At 41.4% G+C, this 26109-nt stretch overlaps 1 long non-coding RNA gene across 1 annotated transcript in view; it reads left to right on the forward strand.

The window, feature by feature from the left end:
• Positions 1-17231: 17231 nt before the first annotated feature.
• Positions 17232-26109, forward strand: part of Gm39686 — a 77584-nt gene continuing 68706 nt past the window's right edge. Inside the window, exons 1-2 of the long non-coding RNA XR_865666.2 lie at positions 17232-17402; positions 22756-22851. This is a non-coding gene — a long non-coding RNA (predicted gene, 39686). The remainder of the gene's footprint in view (positions 17403-22755; positions 22852-26109) is intronic.

A 26109-nucleotide genomic window follows, 5' to 3' on the forward strand; every position in this document is an offset into this window, starting at 1 on the left:
ACCTCTGTGTGCCTGCATCCTAGGCAACATGGATATCTACCATGGCTTTATGAAATGCAGCAGAGCATACTCCAAGGTATGTATTTGTTCCTTTTAGCTGAAGACTGTTGCTCTAATCAAGAACTGGCACTACAGCTGGCTTCCTTGCAGGAAGGCCTTCCTCCAGAGGCAGCTACCACAAGCACTTCAGCTATCTTTAACTCTGATCAACACCAGACATTTTGCTAATTAGCGTGCTGAATCAAAACTGGGTTTCCATTTGTGAAATTAGTGGCTTGTTAATCAGCATAATGGATGTTAGAAATGGGCTTTTGTAGATTAAATTAGAGATAACCAAGATATGGAGATGTTTTTAGGAACATTACCTGCCCATATAAAAATATATTTTTATATTTATATGTAAAAACATATATTTTGAATCCCTCAAGAACTATGGGATTTACTTTAAAGATAGAACATATAGCTCATTCCTTAAGCATCCCTCTTCTTAGCCTGCCGAGAGAGCAAAGTGTGTCTGGCTAGCTGACTCTGCTCTGGGACATTACCTTCTGCTGAGTGGATTCATTCAATGCAGCAGTTGGCACACCTGGCAGGACTGTGATTTGGGAAGACAACAAGCTTCCAGAGCAGGTGTACAAATGGCCCTGTCCCTATATGTTAAAGACATTATCTCTGCATGTTTTGTAAAATCTGATCTGAGACTTGCTGTCATTAAAACTTGATAATGAGTTCGAATGGGCAGTAACTGATCTGCACACTTAACTCCCACTATTGCTATCAGGCATAGCAATGAACCTGAGAGTGGTGCATTGTCAAAGTAGCTACCCCAGCTTTCAGAACAGTTGGAACCTAGCCAAAACAGGACTCCTCGTCGTTCTCCCATCCCCCCACTTCTTGCAAACTACTTACTCAGACCTCAGTGGAACCTTGCTTGAAACTTGCCCCTCTGTACAGCAGACACACCAACAGGCTGTCTTGATCCTACCTTCAAAGAATGTCCTCCATTGGTGGGACTTTCCCCCACGCCCACAGCCTACCTTTCATCTGCACTACTACAATAGCCTCCTGGCTGGCCTTCCTCTTTCCAGGTGCTTCTGGCCAGTTCCTTCAAAGCTTGCCAGAGACTGTCTGTCTGAAGTACCAATGAGATCATGCCATCCTCCCTGCTGTAATCCCAACACCATTTACTGTCTCACTTAGAATGAAGTTGCAACAGTGTGCCATGTCCTTTGCCGCCTCGAAGGGTTGAGCTCTGGCTACCCTGCAACCTCACTGCCTCCAGACCCTCCTCCCCTCTCATCAGTCTTGTGGGCTTGGTCTTCTTTTAGTTCCACTTCTCAAACCCTTTCCTTCTTCTCACCTTGTGCTCACTCATGGAAACTGCTCTCTCCACCTATCCCTGAGTGCATGTTTCTTCTAGAGAGGACATTCCTTCTAGCCACTGAGTCTAAAGGGCGCTTGTCGCTGCTGCTGTATTTTGTCCACTGGCCTGTTTCATTTTTCTCCATAGCAGATGTCTTGTGGAATCACACCGTATCATCTTTTTATTTGTTGAATATATTGTGGCTGAGGACATGAGCTCTCTGAAGGGAGAAATGTTGTGTTTTTTGTGGATTGTATATCTCCAAAGATGACAATGGTGTTTGGGACATAGTAAATAAACATCCCTTTGCTCTTATGGGAAGAAAGGCTCTAATGTTCCATTGTATTTCTGATTTTGTTTGTTTTGTTTTCTGGAGATGCTGTTCAAACACACTGCAATTAGAAAGGCCACATGTGGGTGGGGTGTCCTTGTATGTACTTCCTGCATGCTTCTCACAACCAGATCCTAAAGTAAGTGGTAAGGAAGTTGCTATGAGCAAGGGAGGCTCATTACTTGTCCCCAGAGGTCTTATTTATAGGGCACTAGGATAACAAGGGTTAATTAGCAAATAAATCATCATCAATTGCAAGGAAGAGGAAGCCATATGTAGAGAGGCAGAGAATGACAAGTAAAACCAAGTATGGTGCCTTGTGCTTGGACTAGGAGACTGGGGCAGGAGGATAGTCATGAGTTTGAGGTCAAACTGGGTTTCACAATAAAATCTAGTCTAGCTTAGGCTACAGACTGGGACTTTTTTTTCAAAAACTTAAATCAAACAAAGCAAAAAATATTAAAATTGTCACATTTTAAAACTTGTTCTGGAGGCTGGGAAGAAAGTGATGTAGGTGTGAATGTCAGAGTGAGAGTTCGAGAGACAGCCAAGATGTCTGAGGTAGAAATGGTGAGTGCTTAGACTAATTTTCTAGCTTGTGGGAGGAATGATGGAGCCACATTAGTGTCAAACTTTGAAGGTGGGGTGAAAAGGAGTGGGGCAAGATGGGTCCAGCCAGAGCTAGACACACTCAAGTTGGTAGCACCACAATTTCATCAGAAATGCTTATGTCTGGTTTGAAGTCCAGTGGCTACAGAATACCATATTAAATAGACAACGGGGTATGTAAGGCCAGCACACTGGCATAGCCAGTCTAGGTTTTATCACTAGGTTGTGACACATTAGACTAGATGGAAGGTACAGTGTGGCCAAGCAGAGTGGGAGACACACTGCACTGAACGAGGCCCTGAAGGCCGGAAGTTTAGCTCCATTTGAAAGAGAAGGGATGAAGGGCAATAAGAAGGTGGTGAGACGAGAGGAAATTAGGACAGCGTGCGTCCTGGGGACCATTTAAGAAAGCAATTGTAGTAGGAAGTTGTCAGTCCGCTGCTGACGAAGCACGAGAAAGGTAAGGAAGGAACAGCGTCAATTGCATCTGGCAACGCGAGGTTGTTAACTTTGACAACAGCCGTTTCTGACGAGTGATGGAGGCAGACGTCAGGCAGCTCTGGCTGAAGAGTAAATTGGAAATGTGGAAAGTGGAGACAGTTTGTGTAGAAAAACCTTTCAGGAAATCTGACTGTGAAGAAAAGCAGAAAATTTGTTGCAAAAACTGGAGAAGTGTATGAGGTTAAGGGACAATTTATCAGTTTAGTTTTCTCCCCCCCCCCCCACCCCTCCCAGTTCGGGGATTATAGAATTTATTTGATTCCGATGGGACTGTTTCACCAGAATGGGAGAGAATACAAAGAAGAGACAGGCAACGTTGACTTTAAAATTCGACAGATGAGGGGAACAAAGCAAAGGTAAAGTTTGATTGGTAGTTGGTAGGGGAGATTTTGTTTTCTGGAGCTCGGAATAGAAAGAGCTCATCTTTGTCCTATTCTATCAAAAGACCCTGAAGATGATTCTTGTGTTCTGATGTGAGGTATTGTATTGTCCATGTAGAATTTGAAAGGAGATGGACCAAAATGTGCTTCGCTCTCTTGTCCCATCACCTGACTATAGGAGGATGAGGGAAGGCTCAGGGCATGGGAAGAACTTGGTGAAGACTTAAGATGAACACCTTAGGAACGTTCATCTGATCTCTGTGGGTAGGGGGGCTTTCCACTACCTCAAGCCCATGAGAACGGGCTTGATGTGTATTCGCTGGACTCTGGGGAGACCTAGCCAGTGCCTACCTGCAATGACGGAAAATGTTTACAGAGCAAGGACAAAGGGCTAGAAGCTTCATTGATGATGCCCTATGTTCCCCAAATCCACACTAGCAAAATATTCTTTTCCTTGTTGCTGTATAGCAATCTCACTAGAGTTAAAGAATTGCAGGAATCTTTTGTTGTTGTTGTTTTGTTTTGGTTTTGGTTTTGTTTTTTTCGAAACAGGGTTTCTCTGTGTAGCCCTGGCTGTCCTGGAACTCACTTTGTAGACCAGGCTGGTCTCGAACTCAGAAATCCGCCTGCCTCTGCCTCCCGAGTGTTGGGATTAAAGGTATGCACCATTACCGCCCGGCAAGAATTACAGGAATCTTAGAAGGCCTTTTTTTTTTTTTCAGCAGGATACTTGGAAGAGATGAAGTACTCCAAACAAAGACTGTTGATGGGTCAGGGAATCATAAATGACCCTGGGGAGAAGATGCTTCTCATTTGTAGAACCATAGGTGGGAAGCCTCCAGGTTAGGCACATTGAAAGACCTTACCAAGCAACCCGCTAGAGAAAGAGCTGCTTGTCCTTCTGACATACAGGTGACCCAAGGACATGGTCTACACTCACCAGCCAAAGGACACCATAGCCCCTTCCTCATCCCACCTACAGGCTCAGTCTCAGAGGTGGCCATGAGCAGCATTTGGACAGTGATCAAAGAAGTGGGCAGGCTACATGTCACAGACCCCTTCATTCCCAGACCTGGACCTTGCTGAGTACCCATCTGGAGAGAGGGTAGAACAGTGGCGGATTTATTTACACTGGGTAAGAGATGGACACTACTATCAAGGTGGATTTGACTCTGAAATATTTGAAAAGTCAGATTTTTAAAAATAAATGCAGGAATTTTTCCCTTGGTGGGAAAAGCAACACGTAGGGAACGTGTGAAAGAAGAGGGGGCCTTGGTGGTGATGGGTAAAGTTGCTTTCTGTCTGCTTCCTTTCTTATTCCAGCTTCTTCCATAAACTGGTTATAGTTACATTTGTTTCTGCCTTAAAAGTTCCTGATGTTTGTGCTGTTGTAGGCCAAATAAAACTTGTGTATGCCAATTTCTAAGCACTGCTGTATTTTGCCTTCTATCACATCTTAGACCAGGTTTATACATTTAAAAGCATCCAAAACCCTAGCAGGTAGCAAAAATGAATGAAACAGGTCAGACAAAATATAACACAAAGAATAAAGATCGGAGAATAGATGCCTCTGAAACATTTTAGAGATCCTGCGTGTGTCTGACAAGACAAACATGCAGACTACAAAGCTTGGGCTTTTGTGTTTTGATTCAATTTTCCCCCACCCTGGGCCACTGCAAGTCTACATCTAGGTAAGAGTGACCTTGGGACAGCAACAGAGGACAAGCAGTGTGGTATCTCCCCAATTTATACTAATACCAAATCATGTTGTTTTCTAGAATGGTATTTAACTATTTCAAAAATTTACTTCCAGGTTTCTAGTGTGTGTGTGTGTGTGTGTGTGTGTGTGTGTGTGTGTGTGTGTCTGTGTGTGTCTGTGTGTCTGTGTGTGTGTTCATGTGTGTAAGTGTGTCTGCATGCATGTATTGGTCAGAGGACAATGTCAGATGCTAATCTTTGCCCTTCACTTTGAGACAGGTCTCTTGTTGTATACTGTTGCATATGCAAGAGGTATATACTGCTGGCCTCACATAGATGCTCTATGATTATAAATGTGAGCTACTGTGTCCCATTTGACATGGGTTCTTGGGATCTGAACTCGGGTCCTCATGCTTATGTGGCCAATGGTGGACCCACCAAGAAACACTCCCTGTCTCCGTCTTGTTTGTAATGTTCATCAGGGCACTTGTTACAAATAGAAAAGCAGTTACTGCTTATGTACTTATTAGCGGGTGAGTAGCTGAGGAGGGAGACAGTAGAGTTCAAGAACATCCTTCTTTTCTCTCCTTCACTAGATCTGAATAACGAGCAACACAAACCATAGCGTCGTCAAGGAAAACACGTCTTTAAAGGCCTCCGTTCAACTCCTTAAATGCTGCCTGAGTGCTCACTACATGCAAAAGAAACTGAGAAGGTCAGTTTTGACCAGGAGAAACTGTACGCTCCAGTGTATAATCTTGTCACTTGGAATTATGCCTGAGTAGCAGTGTGCGAGCCTTGAGCAAAATATCTTGTCAGCAAAACAAGAACTCCATCAACCTAAAACAAAACATATGAGAGGAACTGTAAAAACAGAATTTCAGAATGTGGAGAGTCGGATGCTACAGAAAAAGAAATGGACTCACGTTCACGAAGTACTCGCTCTCCAAATCATTCCATAAAGGAGAACATGAGATTCATTTCTTTATGGTACATTTGCAAGCCTCCCAATATCTTAGCTGCTGAAAGTGTCCTGAAAGGCCATTCACTCCATACCTCATATATGAAGCAGGTGCCTTCTTTATTTAAACATCTAAATTGGTGTTGAAATCTCAGAAGATCTGTAGTTGTAGACAAGGTTTAATGCTGCAGTTAGAGAAGTCACAGGGTTGGGTTCATAACTAGGAATTAACCATGGCTGAAATGATGGGGGGAAAGTGAGAGAAACTGGAACACAAAAACTTGAAAGTGACAATTTATCCTAACAAGACCAAAGCCACCACTAATTGACTAGTGTGGGTCTGAGGGTGGTACATGACACAGAATTCGAATAAAGTCAAAGATGAGAAGAGCATTAAGGATACAAGAAAAAAATTCATGAAGACCCAAGAATAAAGCAAAGCCCTCACAGTAAAGGAAGGAGTCTAAAGGGGTATCTAAGACAGGAGAAGGAGTCTGAAGGCAGCTAATAACTGTCACTCTGTCCTTTCCTGGATCCAGCATAATCTGGAACACTTGCCTTACAGTTACAAGGGTAGTTTTCAGCATTCAGAAGAGGAAATATACAGACCAGAATTATCTAGTCCCATTGATGAGAGAACAGGGCAGCCCATTCTACAATAGAAAAAAATCTATTTTCATATATCATAAATGAAATAGTTCCCCTTCTTTAAGTAGGTTCTCCTTTAGTATTAATTATGCCATCTTCTGGTATGTAAAATTCCATCACTCATACCGTGATGGCGAGAGATGAAGAGAGCTCAACTTCCCCTCCCTGGTTCTACTCAAATGCTAAAAACCCAGTTGGGAGGTCTCTGATTTCCTTCCAGACTTCATTTCTACTCTCTTGTTCCTCCAGTCATGGCCTCTTCCCTAAGACCTGGCTTCCTGTGTCTAATTCCTGCACAGTATAACAACTTGTGAGTCTGTACTAAACAACCATCTTTAACCTGTTTATCATCTGCAATCTGTACCTCCTTAGCTTCTCCCCCTTACTCAAGGGCAGCACCAGCCCCTGAACACTCATGCCCAAAGCCAAATCATTCGCATTTCCCCACTTTTCTGCTTTCTCACCATCTATTTCATGAAGTGTTGCCATTTATGTTTACAAGCTTTCTTATCATGCTATTATTCAACTACAGCATTGATCACTTTGATCCAAGACATAGCCCTTTTCCCCTCGTGATTCTCCCGTGGTATTCACTCTCCACACTCTTCTCATTACAAAGTGATGTTTCATTAAGGAGCTGGGAGAAGACTCCCTTGGAAAATCTTGTTCCAGAACTAGGGAGGAAGAGACAAAATCCCTGTTAACCACTTTAGCCATCTGTGGGGCACAGATTCAGTGACAGACCTAGTCTCAAAAAACTAAGATGGAGAACTTTTAAGAAAGACTCCTTTTTTTTTTGTTTGTTTGTTTTTTTTTTTTTTTTTTTTTTTTTTTTTTGAGACAGGGTTTCTCTTTGTAGCCCTGGCTGTCCTGGAACTCACTTTATAGACCAGACTGGCCTCGAACTCAGAAATCTGCCTGCCTCTGCATCCCAAGTGCTGGGATTAAAGGCATGTGCCACCTCTCCTGGCTTAAGAAAGACTCCTGACAACAACCTTTGGTCTCCATGTTCACACATACATCTACATGTTAACATATATACATGCACACACACATATATACACACAAATACACATGTGCATGCATACATGCACACATGTACACACTTATACACATATGCACACACATAAGCATATACACACAATGTATACAAACATGTGCACACAAGCATACATATGTACCCAAATAAGTATATGCAGACCATGTATACAAACATGTACATACAAGTATACATATATATATACACAAAGACATACATATACACATCTGTACATACATACAAGCACACAAATTATCATACACACACACACACACACACACACACACACACACACACACCAGTATAATTTAGAGAATTCACTACCAGGACAAATCCTGCTTGTTCATAATTTACATAGACATTGCTTATCATACTTCAAATAGGCCCATGGAAGCCTTGTGTAAACTCGCTCTGTCTACCTAACCAACTTTATCTGGTACTGCCCTCCCATTCGATTCCTTTTAGCCACACTGGCCAGTTCTTTTGTCCTAACACCCCGGGCTCAATCCTGATCTTTGAAATCTTTGCTTTATTTTCACCCTGCACAGAAATCTTTTGCTAAGATTCCCATCTTCTCATCTTTAGGGAGTCCTCCAGGCCCCCATTCTGAAAAGCTTCTCTGCCTTTGAATACACCAACTTGGTCTCTGGAACTTACCCTGTCTCTTTACACTACCCTCCTTCCTCTCCTCACAGTACTCATCGGCACATAGTCTTGTTGATTATCTGTCTCCTCATCACGAATACATGAACTTAGAGAGAAGACGGACCTTATCTATCTTGTGCTTCGTTAGATCTCTGTATCTATAGCAAAAGCTGATAAACATGTGCATTTAATCATTATTTGTTGAGTAAAGGTGAACTCTATTTGCATATAATTTATATTTATTGATTTATTATGCTTGTGTGTGTCTGTCTGTGTGTGTGTGTGTGTGTGTGTGTGTGTGTGTGTGTCCTGGCTATCTACAAGTATTTAAATTAATCCTCCTATTAAAGGATTTCCAGATACTTCACTATCCAGGTCACCTGCCCCTGGATAAACTCCAAAGGAAGATTCTACAGAGTTAATTCCAATAGTGCCTAAAAATAAATGGAATACCACCAAAAATAGGTAGTGGGGAAATACTTTCAAGTCAACTTCTGCCTTGGTCTAAAGTGTTTTACTGTAATTCAGAACTTAAGGAATCTTAAAAGATTTTCTTTTCTCTTTTAGAGCAAATAGTTCTCCCGTGTCCCACAAGCAGTCAACCTTAAACATGCATTATTTACTTCTTGCTTACTCCTTCCTACCTCTGGTCTGAAAGATGTGAGTCTGGAAACAAGGCTTCTGCTTGTGTCTCCAGATCTAGTCTTTCCCCTGCATTGCAGATATGTATATCTCGTTTCTTACTTAATGCCTTTGCACTCATCTCTTAGACGTCTTGAACTCAGCACATATCCCAAACTGGCATTTCTTCTCTTTATCCCCAAGATTCTCATCCCTTTCCAGTAACTATAAATAATGCATCATCTATCTGTCTTTCCAAGCCCCAAATCTCAGAGTCATTGTATTTTCCTCCTTTTGAAATAATCACAGCAGATCTGTCTCAGCCTTCTCTCATGCTGCATGGACACATTCTGGGTTTCCAACATGATGGTTGGATGGATGCTTTCTCTTGTGATCTCTTCCTTGTTCCCTTGGATCTAGAGTCTTACAATGTTAGCACAGGCCTCAAGAACCCCTTAGCTGGGATCTTAAGCTGGGATTCTCACTCAATGCCTTATTCCTCTCTAGTCCAGTCTAGGATGCAGTCATGATGACTAAAGACAGCTGTGGAGTGGTAATGCCCAAACCCCCTTAACTTAAAATAACAAACCAAGAACCACCACCTTCCAACAACACATACTTTTGTCTTTTTTTTTTCTTTTGCTCTACCAGGCCTTCCATTCACACATTTCTTCACTGGGCTAGAACTCACTCTCAAGGCCTAGAAGATCAGTAGTTTCTCTGGGAGGCTTTCTGAATCCTCTGTTTATGCTAAAGAACCCTCTTTTCTACTATGAAGTTGCCCTGGGTTATTATTTGCTGTGTAAGCACCCAGCATCATTTATTAAAATTATTTGGGTACAAGCTTCTAAAGGACAGGGAATATTTCTTCTTTATTTTTTTTCACCTTCTCCTATCCCCTAGCCAAGCAGATAGTACTTCCTAGCTACTCTATAAATGTTCACTGATCTGCAAGACCCACCAGAGAGGCTAAACGTTCAATCTAGATATGAAGCTGCTAAGCCTAAAGTAGTATCAGAATATCCCTTCATGACAACATGAAAGTGCCTACACTTTCTGGTCATTAAGTTCCTATGGTTTTAAATCTTAGGTTGGGAAATATCTCTAGCATAATTTCTCATGTGTGCACAGCAATATGAAGAGGACTTAGTGTGGACCGAACTGCCATCTTATGCTATCTCTCAAGTTTTTATATGTAATTAAGCAGATATTAAATAAGATGGATGATAATACAGGTCTCCAAGGTCAAGGTAATCAAACTTTTCATAGCACTGTGTCCATGGTTATTAAATAGCAGAAACTCCATTGTGCTATTACTAACACAGGGTATCCACTTAGAAGCAGGGCTTAGGTCTTACTTATCTATCCATGTGCAAGGGTCTTTATCACAGTGTCCCACATAGCATGTGATCTCCATAGATGTGCCCTAGGTATAACTGAGGCTGAGAAATAGAGAGAAGCTACTTTGAGATGTCACTTCTATTTGTGCTAAGCATAGAAAAGTGGGTAATGACCAATTTTTTTTTCTCTTTACCATGGAACTCTTGTCAAATGCCTCTTTAAAAAGCAAGTGAAGATAATTGCAAGTCAGCTGCAAGTGCTGCCAAGACAGGACCTCCAAGAAGAGAGGGAAGACAAATGATATGCAGACTGCTACCATGCAATGTCTCAGGGATTCAAAATAAAGATCCAATTTGAAATTAAGATGAGCGAAGGCATCAAGCACCTATAGTTATAACACAAAGTATTGTCACCAAAGCCCTGAGAGAGATGGGGACACCTCCTCCCTTCTCAGCCTCCTGCTTGGCCTGCCATTTTCTATCTTTCAAGCTCCATCTTCCCTCCAAGTTATCCATAAACAAAGCCTAGCATCTCCACTACTCCATGGTGCTAAACTTTTTCAATCCATTCACTCATTCACTCATTCATTCATTCACTCATTCATTTGGTTAGAAGTTAGCCATTGGATGTAAGGTATACATGCAAAGTTTAGGAATTTATGGCCAATAATCCTGGTGGGATTTCCCATGGATTTCTGGCAGACACATAAAGTGTACAAGAAGGTTGTTAATCTAGAAAACTCGACAAGCAATTATATAGGGGAGAAAGAGATTCTGACTTCCAAAGTTCTCATTTTTCCACAGTCTGATGAGTGTTCCTAACGACCTCTGGGAAATCAATGTACTGAGAATGTGTTAATTTACTTTCCCCTTCAAGTAAGGAGTTTTCTCTATATTTTAGGAGAGATTATTGTAGAGAATACAGCATAGAAAGAATTCTCAAACAACTACAATCACATTTCTATACAAGGCAAAGACAACTTGCAGCCATATGTCTCTGAAGGACTTGGAAACCAGGCCTGCCAATAAAGCCTTGCCTCTAAAGGCAAAAGATATTGTTTTTCTTTTTCCTTGACGTAGTAAAAATTTTAAAAATGGAGCCTCATATGTAGTGAGACCACTGGTTTCATTGATTGCCGTTTCCTAAATGCTCACATTATAAAACTACTTAACTGCTCCAAACCCCAGGTTCTTGTCTGTAAAATGGGATTCTAAAATGAATATCGTGGAGTAATTATGAGGAAGGAGAAAGGTTAAACAACCAACCAACCAACCAAACACTATTTCTTTGTATGTTTTAGTGCTATCATCTGAACTTCTTTTGTCTCCCCAGAGTCAAGTGCCGTCGATCTAGTCCTCAGTGTGTCAGTGTTGAGAAGTGTTGTCACCTCCAGGAAGCAATTAGGTCACTGCAGGTCTAACCTTGAGGTCATTGCCTTTAGGCCTAACCTTTAGACCTTTATATAATTGCAGGTCTAACCTAACCAAAGCTTGTGATCTTTGGGGAGATCCCATCTTCCCAGAAGTGAGCTGGTTTCCAGGAGAGATTATGAGACAGTCCTGCCTCTCACCCCCTTTCTTTCTCATGTAACTGCTCATCACTCGTGTCCACAGTCCTGTCTTCAATGTTACGACAGCACAAGGCACTCACCTGATGCATGCTTCTGCTTGAACTTGCCAGCCTCCAGAAAAACAGCTCCATGAGCCTCTCTTCTTTGGTGATTGCCACTATCTTAAAAGTTAAATTTAAAAAAAAAAAGAAAGAAATTATCCAATATCAAATATTGTGTTGTAACTGTATAAAATGGACAAAGACACTTAGTACCAGAGAACTCATTTGGTCTGGTTATCAATAAAACTCATTAAGATGCAGTGCTCAGATATTTTCAGCATTGCTTATTGCTGCCAATTACTAATGATTGTATTGCAGAAAGGAGTCTAATATCTATAGAGCCTCAGCACAGTTACTAACATGAAAGGCAAGGAAGATCTGTGCTGCCTAAACTTCTGAGTCTTCGCACAGCAGATAGCAGCAACATCTAACACCCAAGGCAGGTGTTCAGGGCTCTGCAATGGTGCTAGGCCTTTTATCCTCAATCTCTTCCCTACTCACCAGCAAGGTCTCTAGCACCACTCCCCACCCCGCCCAGCAGCACAGTGCCCAGTAGAAGCTACACATATGGATAAGACTCGCCATGGCAGTCTTCTTTTCAAAAGCAAGGCTTGGTACTTATCCTAAGTCTGAACCCAGAAGAATGCTAGTTAACAAGCAATCCAGTTCTTATCTATGTGTGTGCCTCTTTAAAACAACAACAAAAACCACATTCTCTTTCTCCCTCCCTCTCCTTCTCTCTTCCATTCCCTTCCCCATTTCTTTCCCTCTCCCACTCTCTCTTTTGCATAACTTCAAAAAGTCCCTCTATCATCAATCTTTCTTATGGCTCCTTTGCAGTTTCTAAGACTATTTTCAGATCCCTGGCTCGTGGTCCTGAAAAGTCCCAGCCCCAGCCCAGGTCCTTCTATCCTCAGTGCAAAAGGCACCATAGTTTCTCTGATGCATTTCTTAGAAGGTGGGAATTAGTCCTGCTCTACTCTACCTTTGTACCAGCTGCTTCAGGGTGAGGGTGGGGCAGCTCCTTTCCCCTCAATTTTATTAGAATAGTGATTCCCAGTCTCGGAGTCACGTTTGAAACCCTCGTGCCTATGTTGAATCCCTTTCAATGAAATCTGAATGCGTGAGAACAAGGGCAGAGCCCGGGTCTGCTAAGGATCTCAAGGACCCTGATGTACGGATCCACAGCATTTGTGTATTTCACCCCATTCCTCTTCATCACACTCATGTTCATCCTTCTTCTCTTTCTCCTGCCTGGCCAAGCTGGCCTGCAGGAAGCCTGCTGGTCTGGTCCTCCCTAGGTCTTATGAGAAGTAGCCCATCTCTGTGCCACACAGGCCTCAAATGCTCTCTGCTGGGGTTGAGGGGATGTGTTTATTGCTGGAATTCACTTTAAAAAAAAATCTTCCTGGAACCAAGCCTCATTCTCTAGTACTTGTTTTCAATAATCAAGTTAACATTTCTATCTCTGTTGGCCTGACATCCCTCCGGTTGATCTAGAGTTTGACCAGAGGGACACTTACTATCTTCCTCAGACTCAGCATCCTTTTTGTGTGCCCCAGCCATGATGGGTTCTCAGCAAATATTTGTTGAATAATGAATTCCCCATTCCCTTCTTATACCTTTCCTCTACTTCAGCCCCCCTCCTCTCTCTCTCTCTCTCTCTCTCTCTCTCTCTCTCTCCCTCCCTCCCTCCCTCCTCCCTCCCTCCCTCTCTCTCTCTCTCTCTCTCTCTCTCTCTCTCTCTCTCTCTGTCTCCTCCCTCCTTCTTCCATAGGCTGCAGATGGTTGAAGTGTTGCAGTCCTCGTGAAGACTGAAAAAGCAGTCAGACAGATGTGTTGTTCATAGCTCCCTAGCCAGGCATAACTAAACATTTACATTTATTACCAATTAGAGGGGAAACAGACTGTAGTTTTATGCAGTGTATGTGGTTGGATATATTTCTTTTTGAGATCTCACTAAAATTTTCAAAGCGTATCAGTGGATCCCACTCTCTCAGCAGCTCGAATCTCATTGAAAATGTCACTTAAATAGAGGGCTACCAGTGACAGGCTGGATTTGCTTGTCATTCTGCTACCTAAGCACAGTGGAGAAGTGCCATGGAAGTGGAGGAAAATGTCACAGAAGGGCAATGGACCAAGTGCAATTGATTTGAACCCACTTCTCTCAGACTTTTAGCACATGAAGGTTTGATGGAGCTGTGGGGGGCTTTGTTGAAGGCTGTACACAAGAGGTGTGAAGTTGTTGATGGAACTAGGTATGTGGTAGTGCATATGAACACAGAACTTTATTGTGCTCCAAGCACCCCCCCCCCCCACCATCCAAAGCAAGGAAGAATGCATAAAGTAAGTTTAGAAGTGACCTTGAAATCATGGGCCACACACAGCTTCAGACTCTATGCTTTCGCCTTTGAGTTTCAATTACTCTTCTATATATCTGCCATGTAAAAACCCTGACTCAAACGTATCAAAACAGCCAACAAAAAGTCCAGCTGAGGTTGAGACAACCTGCGTGCTGGCTCCAGCTCTTAATACCTCCATATTTTTTCCTACAGAATTAGTCCATAGCTTTCAGGAACTTTTGCTAAAGAACAATGAGATTTAATTAATGATCTATATAGCGTGGAAGGAGTTGATCACATACTTATTTATAGTCAAAACTATATCAAAGCAACCTGAATGCTGACAACAGAGTACAGACTGATTAGTGCATTGTAGGGAAACTTGTTGTTTGGGGGCCATAGACACTGCTCAGTGGTTAAGAGCACTTGCTGCTCTTGTAGAGGACTCATATTTGGTTCCTAACACTCACATAGTTCACAGCCATCCATAACATCAGTTCCAGAGGATCTGATGTCTTCTTCTAACCTTTGTGCCCACCAAGCACATGGAAGTACATGAAGGCAAAATACTCATACACATTTTTAAAATCTAAAAAGAAATAATGTTATTATCACAATACATTTCCATTTCTCACTCTCTACAGTAGATGCAATGGACATCTGTAGTGGGAGAAAACAAGCCGAAGTTAACAAGTGCTGGTGAAGATGCGGAGCAATCAGAACCTTCATGCACTGTTTGTAGAAATGGAAATGACCCAGCAGCCAATGAAACCACTTGGTACTTCCTCTAAATGCTAAACAGAGAATCATTGGAGAATGATTCTACACTCTATACACTCCAACAGACTGAAAGCAGGCACCCAAAAATATTCATAGCTGAAAAGGAAGAAATAGCCCAAAGCCCACTAATGGATAACTAGGGATGAGTGTGGTATACACAAATGATGGAGCGCTCTTCAGCCATAAAGAATAAAGTTATAACAATTGCTACTCTGAAGAAGAATCTCAAAAAGCATACTTAAAGAATGTTATCAGGAACAAGAAACCCCATGTTCTGTGACTCCCTTATATGAGATATCCAGAATAGTTAAATGCATAGACAGGATTCTAATTGGCTGTTTACAGCTGCTCAGTGGGGAGAGAAGATGAGGAAAGGCTGCCTAGGGCATTTGGGCTTTCTCTGGAAATTACAAAGTTCTTTGAAGCTAGATAAAGATACAGGTTGACAATATGAACATACTAATTGCCACCAAATTGGTCACTTTAAAATGATTAATCTGATGCTATGTGAATTTCAATTTGCAGTCTTTTCTTCCATGTGGTTTTTAAAGGCTATTTATCTAAATAAAAAATTTCATACCCTGTACCTATTGTTACAAACTGAACTCACCATATAATATGAATTTTATGCATCCATATGCACACACGTATGAATTATTTATATACACATTCATCATCCTTCTGCAGAAACACTGAGCAGAAATTCAGAACTTCTACAATAATGTTACAGATTGTGTAATTCCGTGTTCCTTAAAGAAACATATGTTAATTTTATAATATGGGGGAAGGACAGTGTTATTGAATAAGAACAGACTATAAGGGATCCACAAGACGCAGATTAAGTCTATAGGGCAGATATAGTAGAAATTATCATTTACGTAAGCTGGGCAATACCAGAGCTCAGAGACATCTACAACTGAAGCAGCTGCACAGTCCTCATCACTGAGTTCATAAGTGAAACCCCAGCAAACACTTAGTCATCAGCAAACTCCACAGCCAATTCCCTCCCATGGCTCCTTGAGGAATGATAGTTCTAGCATCTCATTCCTGGCTCTCCTGCATACTCTTTCCATACGATCCGAATCCCCACAATCTAATAAATGCCTCCATCCTGCCCAGCTATGCTAGCTGACTTCCTGCCAGCTGAATTGTCCAGCTCTACCTTTCTCTATTTGTTAGTAATAACATTCATTTCATTTGTGCCGGGGTGTGGCTTCCTGGACTCTACCTTTTTTTTTTTTCTTTCTGAATCAGTGTGACTGAGAAACAGAGTTTAAAAGGAGTTTGGTTTGCTGTCCACTAGTCTGATAACATTAAACTATAGTCACAGCTATCTTTTGTTTGTCTTTTTGTGTATTGTTATTATTATTAATTATTATTATTACCACTTTATTCAGTGATTGGTGATTGGCTTGCAACCTCTAGTTACCTTCATGGAGCAAGAATCCCCATGCTTCCCTTCACTGTTTTGATGAGCAGATATCGGGTTGACGCAGATTATTAAAATGTGTGCTGAGAAGAACATGGGAGGATTATTTCTGCTGATGGAAAGTCCCTGAAATGTGGAGGGAACAGGCTTCTGGACCTGTGAAAAGTACAAAGCCTCATTCAAGGTTTCCAATGAAGATTCCTGAAGAAAATTAACTCAAGTGCTGTTTCAGAAAAGCTGCAAGTCAAGTGTACAAAGTCATTTGTAGCAGATGATGCAGGAGGTTGAAAGCCAGAATGCACAGGTGTGTGTGTATGTGTGTGTGTGTGTGTGTGTGTGTGTGTGTGTGTGTGTGTGTGTGGAGGGGCATTGATTGTGCATATGCCCACGAAGGAGGAGGTTCTGAGAAGTTCTGGGGACAGAATTCAGGGTCGTGTGCAAGCTGAGTTTTCAGAGGATGAGAGGTGAGCTGTCTTAATCTGAAATGAGGACAGACTTTATAAAGATAAGACAGGAACCAGTTCCCTTTATCACTAAGGAGGATGAGGATCTTCTGTCTTCCTAAAGAAAACCCTGGAATGAGAAATGGAGACATTATCAAAAGCCTGACTTAGGTGGCAGCTTCGTAGGTACCAAACTCAAACAAATAAACCTACAGTTATTGACCTGGATTTAGGTGTAGCTCAAATGAGCTCCAAACAGAAGGATGGCATGTGCCCTGTGAATGTCTGAGTATGTGTATTTCCTAAAGCTGGGAACCAGTGCTTCTGGGTTAAAAGCATGTCTGGGATTTTAGAAAAGACGGCATCCCTAAGTCCTCCCTTGGGTGAAAGCTTTGTGCTGAATTGTAAAGCCCTGAGCCCTCAATTGATAACCTGACACACTGATTACTGTTTTTCTGTCTCTTCCTTTGAAAGGACACTAATCCAGCCTCAGGGGAAATAAACAGCCCTGGGATTAAAGAACAAAAGATACTCCCTCCTCCACCTTGACCTAGATGTCCAGAAGAGGTCAGCATGTGTCGGGATTCGGGATGTGGCTGTGCATGTCTTAGCCAGCTGGGCAGAGCACTGGCATGATTTTCCTGGCCCCTCTCCAAAGCTGTGAGTACTCACATGACTTGTTCTCTCCCTGGAATTTTTGCCCTAAAATAATACCTCACAGTTGCCTACATTAAATTGTGCTTTTCTGTGTCCAGCCTTAAGTCATCAAAAAAGAAAAAGAAAATAATAATAATAATCCCTCTGGATCCAACACATGGGACCTCATTAGTTGCTCTAACGGCAAGTTTCATTTACCGAGAGGGAGATTTAATGTAGTCTAGCTGATGTTAGTCTGGCATTGTTTCCATATGCAGGTTTGCAAGCAGCTGTAAGAATTGCATTTTGAGAGCATTAAGCAACATGAATATTGGACTGTGTTGTCACTTGCGGCACCAGAGATACTCTGCTTTGCTTGCATTACCCAGGGAATCCTTGTTGATATATGGGACATCATTATCAGGTGAAGAGGATGGACTCCTTGTCAGGCATGACAGTTCAGAGTGGACATTGTCTCAGTGTTAACAGAAGTCTTCACTTTCCATTATTTCTCTGCGTTTAAATGTCAGCATATATTCCTCTCGGATGTTGTTGTCACACTTCAAATAACTGGTTAACAATAAATAACAAGAAAGATATGAGATGTCTGTCTGCTCCAAAGCCTGTTGGTATTAGAGGACAAATGGAGCTGCCCCACATAGGAACATGACTCTCCACCCCACCTTCCACACAGCATGTATTCTGTTTTGCTCTTAGTAGTTAGAATGGGTTTAGGTTATAGCCAAACACACACTGTTCCCTTATGCTATGAACAGTGTTCTTAGATGGTCAGTTAGAATTAGAATGCTATCATTGGAAGACACAGCAGCAGTTGTCCCCAGTATTATGAAGAACTGAGATCTCATATATAGATAGTATAGGGCCAGCAAGGTACAGTCTAAAGAACCAAAAGACTTTGAGTTCAGTCAGTGATACAAAAGAGAGTCAACAGACAGAGCATTGTGGTACATGCCTGAATGCTAGCACTAGGAGGCAAATATGTAAGGGAGCTCTGAAGTTCAAGGAGCTCCTAGGCTACATCTCAGAAAGGAAGAAGGAAAGGAAGGGAAGGGGAGGGGAGGGGAGGGAAAGAAAAAGAAAAAGAAAAAGAAAAAGAAAAAAAAAGAAAAAGAAGAAAAGGAAAAGGAAAAAGAAAAAGAAAAAGAAAAAGAAAAAAACTAAACAGTTAATAGGTAGGGGGCAGGGTACACTGAGAGTTAAACCACATCATTTTCCAGAAATTAACAAGAGCAAAATTCAGAAATGAAAATCAGGAGATAGAATCAAGCACATAAAATTCACCCAAGAGGAGTAGACGGCAGGAAATAATCAAACTCAGGGGTGAAATCAACCAAGTGGAAACAAGAAGAACTATTCAAAGAATTAACCAAACGAGGAGTTGTTTCTTTGAGAAAATCAACAAGATAGATAAACCCTTAGCTAGACTCACTAAAGGGCACAGGGACAAAATCCTAATTAACAAAATCAGAAATGAAAAGGGAGACATAACAACAGATCCTGAAGAAATCCAAAACACCATCAGATCCTTCTACAAAAGGCTATACTCAACAAAACTGGAAAACCTGGACGAAATGGACAAATTTCTGGACAGATACCAGGTACCAAAGTTGAATCAGGATCAAGTTGACCATCTAAACAGTCCCATATCACCTAAAGAAATAGAAGCAGTTATTAATAGTCTCCCAACCAAAAAAAGCCCAGGACCAGATGGGTTTAGTGCAGAGTTCTATCAGACCTTCAAAGAAGATCTAATTCCAATTCTGCACAAACTATTTCACAAAATAGAAGTAGAAGGTACTCTACCCAACTCATTTTATGAAGCCACTATTACTCTGATACCTAAACCACAGAAAGATCCAACAAAGATAGAGAACTTCAGACCAATTTCTCTTATGAATATCGATGCAAAAATCCTCAATAAAATTCTCGCTAACCGAATCCAAGAACACATTAAAGCAATCATCCATCCTGACCAAGTAGGTTTTATTCCAGGGATGCAGGGATGGTTTAATATACGAAAATCCATCAATGTAATCCATTATATAAACAAACTCAAAGACAAAAACCACATGATCATCTCGTTAGATGCAGAAAAAGCATTTGACAAGATCCAACACCCATTCATGATAAAAGTTTTGGAAAGATCAGGAATTCAAGGCCCATACCTAAACATGATAAAAGCAATCTACAGCAAACCAGTAGCCAACATCAAAGTAAATGGAGAGAAGCTGGAAGCAATCCCACTAAAATCAGGGACTAGACAAGGCTGCCCACTTTCTCCCTACCTTTTCAACATAGTACTGGAAGTATTAGCCAGAGCAATTCGACAACAAAAGGAGATCAAGGGGATACAAATTGGAAAAGAGGAAGTCAAAATATCACTTTTTGCAGATGATATGATAGTATATATAAGTGACCCTAAAAATTCTACCAGAGAACTCCTAAACCTGATAAACAGCTTCGGTGAAGTAGCTGGATATAAAATAAACTCAAACAAGTCAATGGCCTTTCTCTATACAAAGAATAAACAGGCTGAGAAAGAAATTAGGGAAACAACACCCTTCTCAATAGTCACAAATAATATAAAATATCTTGGCGTGACTCTAACTAAGGAGGTGAAAGATCTGTATGATAAAAACTTCAAATCTCTGAAGAAAGAAATTAAAGAAGATCTCAGAAGATGGAAAGATCTCCCATGCTCATGGATTGGCAGGATCAACATTGTAAAAATGGCTATCTTGCCAAAAGCAATCTACAGATTCAATGCAATCCCCATCAAAATTCCAACTCAATTCTTCAACGAATTGGAAGGAGCAATTTGCAAATTTGTCTGGAATAACAAAAAACCTAGGATAGCAAAAAGTCTTCTCAAGGATAAAAGAACTTCTGGCGGAATCACCATGCCAGACCTAAAGCTTTACTACAGAGCAATTGTAATAAAAACTGCATGGTACTGGTATAGAGACAGACAAGTAGACCAATGGAATAGAATTGAAGATCCAGAAATGAACCCACACACCTATGGTCACTTGATCTTCGACAAGGGAGCTAAAACCATCCAGTGGAAGAAAGACAGCATTTTCAACAATTGGTGCTGGCACAACTGGTTGTTATCGTGTAGAAGAATGCGAATCGATCCATACTTATCTCCTTGTACTAAGGTCAAATCTAAGTGGATCAAGGAACTTCACATAAAACCAGAGACACTGAAACTTATAGAGGAGAAAGTGGGGAAAAGCCTTGAAGATATGGGCACAGGGGAAAAATTCCTGAACAGAACAGCAATGGCTTGTGCTGTAAGATCGAGAATCGACAAATGGGACCTAATGAAACTCCAAAGTTTCTGCAAGGCAAAAGACACCGTCAATAAGACAAAAAGACCACCAACAGATTGGGAAAGGATCTTTACCTATCCTAAATCAGATAGGGGACTAATATCCAACATATATAAAGAACTCAAGAAGGTGGACTTCAGAAAATCAAATAACCCCATTAAAAAATGGGGCTCAGAACTGAACAAAGAATTCTCACCTGAGGAATACCGAATGGCAGAGAAGCACTTGAAAAAATGTTCAACATCCTTAATCATCAGGGAAATGCAAATCAAAACAACCCTGAGATTCCACCTCACACCAGTCAGAATGGCTAAGATCAAAAATTCAGGTGACAGCAGATGCTGGCGAGGATGTGGAGAAAGAGGAACACTCCTCCATTGTTGGTGGGAGTGCAGGCTTGTACAACCACTCTGGAAATCAGTCTGGCGGTTCCTCAGAAAACTGGACATAGTACTACCGGAGGATCCAGCAATACCTCTCCTGGGCATATATCCAGAAGATGCCCCAACAGGTAAGAAGGACACATGCTCCACTATGTTCATAGCAGCCTTATTTATAATAGCCAGAAGCTGGAAAGAACCTAGATGCCCCTCAACAGAGGAATGGATACAGAAAATGTGGTACATCTACACAATGGAGTACTACTCAGCTATTAAAAAGAATGAATTTATGAAATTCCTAGCCAAATGGATGGACCTGGAGGGCATCATCCTGAGTGAGGTAACACATTCACAAAGAAACTCACACAATATGTATTCACTGATAAGTGGATATTAGCCCCAAACCTAGGATACCCAAGATATAAGATATAATTTGCTAAACACATGAAACTCAAGGAGAATGAAGACTGAAGTGTGGACACTATGCCCCTCCTTAGATTTGGGAACAAAACACCCATGGAAGGAGTTACAGAGACGGAGTTTGGAGCTGAGATGAAAGGATGGACCATGTAGAGACTGCCATAGCCAGGGATCCACCCCATAATCAGCATCCAAACGCTGACACCATTGCATACACTAGCAAGATTTTATTGAAAGGACGCAGATGTAGCTGTCTCTTGTGAGACTATGCCGGGGCCCAGCAAACACAGAAGTGGATGCTCACAGTCAGCTAATGGATGGATCATAGGGCTCCCAATGGAGGAGCTAGAGAAAGTAGCCAAGGAGCTAAAGGGATCTGCAACCCTATAGGTGGAACAACATTATGAGCTAACCAGTACCCCGGAGCTCTTGACTCTAGCTGCATATATATCAAAAGATGGCCTAGTCGGCCATCACTGGAAAGAGAGGCCCATTGGACTTGCAAACTTTATATGCCCCAGTACAGGGGAATACCAGGGCCAAAAAGGGGGAGTGGGTGGGCAGGGGAGTGGGGGTGGGTGGATATGGGGGACTTTTGGTATAGCATTGGAAATGTAAATGAGTTAAATACCTAATAAAAAATGGAAAAAAAAAAAAAAAAGAATCAAGCACATAAAGGAAGAAAAGCAACTGGGACTGTGGTAAAAAGGACGCAAACAGATCAAGTTGTTCTACTCAGCTTGTCTTTATGGTGCAGAACTTTTTTGTTTGTTTGTTTGTTTTTTGTTTTTTTCGAGACAGGGTTTCTCTGTGTAGCCCTGGCTGTCCTGGAACTCACTCTGTAGACCAGGCTGGCCTCGAACTCAGAAATCCGCCTGCCTCTGCCTCCCAGGTCCTGGGACTTAGGCGTGTGCCACCATGCCTGGCTGCAGAACTATTTTTAATAGGGATGATCCAATCTGGGTACTTGTAAGTTTTAAAATAAGTTTTATCTTTTTAACAATTTCATTATATATATAATATCAGAATTACTCTCTATTTCCCTCTCATATCCCCTCCAAATCTCTCTGGAGCCCTTTTTCTTCCACACATATCCATCGTGTCTTTTATTTTTAAGCTCACTGAGTTTAATTAGGTTTGTTCGCATGCATATGAGTGTTGTGATATTTATGAACATCTTGCTACACTTCTGAAGAAAAATAATTCCTTGTTCCCCAGCAGCCATTAACGACTCCTGGGTCTTCAGCCAGAAGGGAAGCTCATGCCCTCCTCCATGTGGAAATGTTAGTGGCCGGATCTTGTGTGAGTTGTGTGAAGGTAACCACATCTTTCGGGAGTTTGTGAATGTAGTGCCCATAGCGCATCAGGAGATAGTGTTTCATAACATTGCTCTTCATTCCTCAGCTCATGCAATCTCTCTACCTTCTTTTATGAAATGTTCCCCAAGGGTTTGTTGGGGGAGGTTATATAGATGTCCTGTTTAGGGCTGAAGACTTAGAGTCACTTATTATCAGGATTTTTATACACACACACACACACACACACACACACACACACACCTAATTATCATCTATCTATCTATCTATCTATCTATCTATCTATCTATCTATCTATCATCTATCTATCTAACATCTATCTATATGGATTTATTAGTTATTACACAGGCTTATGAAATACAGTTGAAATAGTCCAACAACAGCTGCCTCATGCACCTCAAAGCTCAAAAACCCAGATATTGCTCAGTCTGTGAGGCTGCTACCTCAATAGTCTCAATCTGGCACCAAAGGTTTGGAAGTTTCCTGGAGACCCATTGGTTGTCAATCCACATTGGAAGTCCAGAAAAGCTCTGGTTCTAATATTACTGAAAGAATCAATGGGAGCCACAGGGTAAATTAATTTATCAACAAGAGAGTAAGACAGGTACTCTTTTTTCTTCTGTGTCTTTTTGTTTGTTTGTTTTTGTTTTTTAAATCTAAGATTCTACCAAAAGACACTGCAAATATTTGAGGTGGATCATCTTGTATCAATAAAGACAATCAGGACAATCCCCATAGACACATCCACAGACAACCTACTGTAGAAAATTCCTCAACAAGGCTCCCTATTAAAGGGATTCTAAGTTGTAAGGATGGCGAATTTCACTTACAAAGGGCACCTCTATTCGAGTTCTTTTTTATTATTTTTAATTAGCTTACAAAGTCATGGGTTTCTATAAGGCCTCACATAATCCTTAGTTTTGGCTAACCATCTTCCATACCCTTCTCTTGGCCCATGTGTTAATGTGTTCTCTCTCTCTCTCTCTCTCTCTCTCTCTCATCTATCTATGTCTATTTTTAATCAGAGGTTCTGTGATTACAGAACCTATAAGCTGTTTGGGAAGGTTGTGGAACCCTTAAGAGGTAGTTCCTTGCTGGGAGAAATTAGTCACCCAGGGTGGGCCTTGATATTTTATATAGCCTGGCCCACATTCAGGTCTTTCTCCTTCTGACTGTGGATACCACTGGATGACTCCTCTTCTAGCTGCCATGTCTTCTCCACAATGATAGATTGGTCCTCTAGAACTGTAAGCCAGCATAAACCCTTCTTCCTTTAACTTGATTCAGTTGGTCATTTTGTTGCTATCACAGGGAAAAGCAGCTAGTAAAAGGACAATAGTGAAAGTCAGAATAGGTGATGATAGAAGTCAGCCTCTTTTGGCAGTGACCCATCATTGGCACCACAGACCCCAGTGTTCCTTTTTAGAGTTGATGAGTATCCTAGAGTGGAAACTGAGAAGAGGCACCATTATCAAAGTTCTTGGCCTCTGCAGGAAGTGAGGAAGTTAGTTATGACCTGCCCTTCTCTAGAGGATTTATGCTTCTTTTTCTACCCTAGGCAGAGTGAAAATTGAGCTTGGTATTGTCACAGAATAATCCATGTATATTCTACAGGACCGAGGTAGACATTTCAGCAACATTAGGTGCCTTTGTCTGCACTGTACAGAGGGAAAGGCTGTAGCTCTCACAGTCCATTGTTCAGAAGCTGGAGGGTTCAGACCCTCTATCAGACCATCTCCTCTTATCTCCCTTTTGCACAGTCTGCTCTTTCTGATGATTCTTCACCCCGTTTTCCCTAGAACTCTACATTTCTAGCAGTTTGAGCTTTATCGCCATCTTACATCTTTCATCACTCATGTTTTAATCTCTTACCTTGATAACTCTGATCATTTTGTTTTCTAGTCAGGTGTATTCCTCTATCTCCTTTTTAAAAACTCCTATCTTTTTACAAAATGGCACTTCAAGAGTTAACCCCAGTTTTAACCCTTTCATTGTCCATTTCTTCTTCGTTATCTGTGAGTAATTTTAAAGCTTTCTGGCTTTGTATTTATTCTCTACTCTTTTAAGTGACACCTTTGACCTCCTGTGTTTTAGTCCATATCTTGATCTTTCTTATACTCTGTGTTGACTGGCTAGAAGGGCCCCCTGAGTGGGGACACTGTACAGGGAGAACCCACGTACAGAAGGGAAATAGAGGCCTTTTCTCTCAAGAGCTCCTATATATGTTTTCCATTTCTCTCAAAGAATTTCTTAGTGGTTTGAAGACAAGTTTGCAAAGAATCTTCCTCCAGAAGACTTGGGAAATGACTTACAGGCAGCTCTCCTAAGAACCCTGGTCCTGCTGCTCATACAGCCTGTTTTGTTTTACTGAGCATAACTTACAGCTCAGAATACATAGGCATGCTTGGAAAAGTTGCGTGTACACTCCTCAATGTTTATATCATTGGTCTGTGATCAAATCATTCATTCAGTGTTCTTCCATAGACAGGTCAAATAGGAAACAGAGAGATATGTCCCAAGAAGTTCTTGGGCCTGCCTGGGTAGGCTGAGTAGGCAGGAGACAGGTCTACTAGATATGTCTGTTTGTTCCTCCCCTTCTAGGAGGAGCTTGTGGTAAGCATCTATCTTATTATGCATATTATAACCCACCCCTTCCCTGTCATGAGGACCAGGAAGTGCTGTCTATAGCAGAGGTGATTATGTAATTTCTTAATAGGACAAGGTATAGAATATATATGTGTCTGTGTATATATATATTATATATAATATATATTAGATAGAGAGTAAATAGAAATGATAGATATAGAGAGAGATAGATGATATAGATGGAGAGAGATAAAGGTAGATAGAGATTGAGAGAGGTGAGAGAGAGAAAGAATGAGAGGTAGGTAGATAGATAGATAGATAGATAGATAGATAGATAGATAGATAGGGAGAGAGACACACAGAGAGAGAGAGAGAGAGAGAGAGACAGAGAGAGAGAGAGAGAGAGAGAGACACACACACAGAGAGAGAGAGAGAGAGAGAGAGAGAGAGAGAGAGAGAGAGAGAGAGATTCCTTCTAGGTTATTTTTTTCCAAGCCACCAAGTTGCCACTCTCCTGAGAGCCTGGCAGAAGTTGTTGTCTACGGTACCTTCACTTTGTGAGTTGACAGATCTCCCAGCTTTCGCTACCTCTCAATCTCCTCAGATCTACAGTGTGTAATAGTAATAATAATAGTATGGTTGGGAGTAGAGAGGTTTAATTCTCTACTAGAGT

This window comes from Mus musculus, chromosome 1, assembly GCF_000001635.26.
Source record: "Mus musculus strain C57BL/6J chromosome 1, GRCm38.p6 C57BL/6J".
NCBI classification, from domain to species: Eukaryota; Metazoa; Chordata; class Mammalia; order Rodentia; family Muridae; genus Mus; species Mus musculus.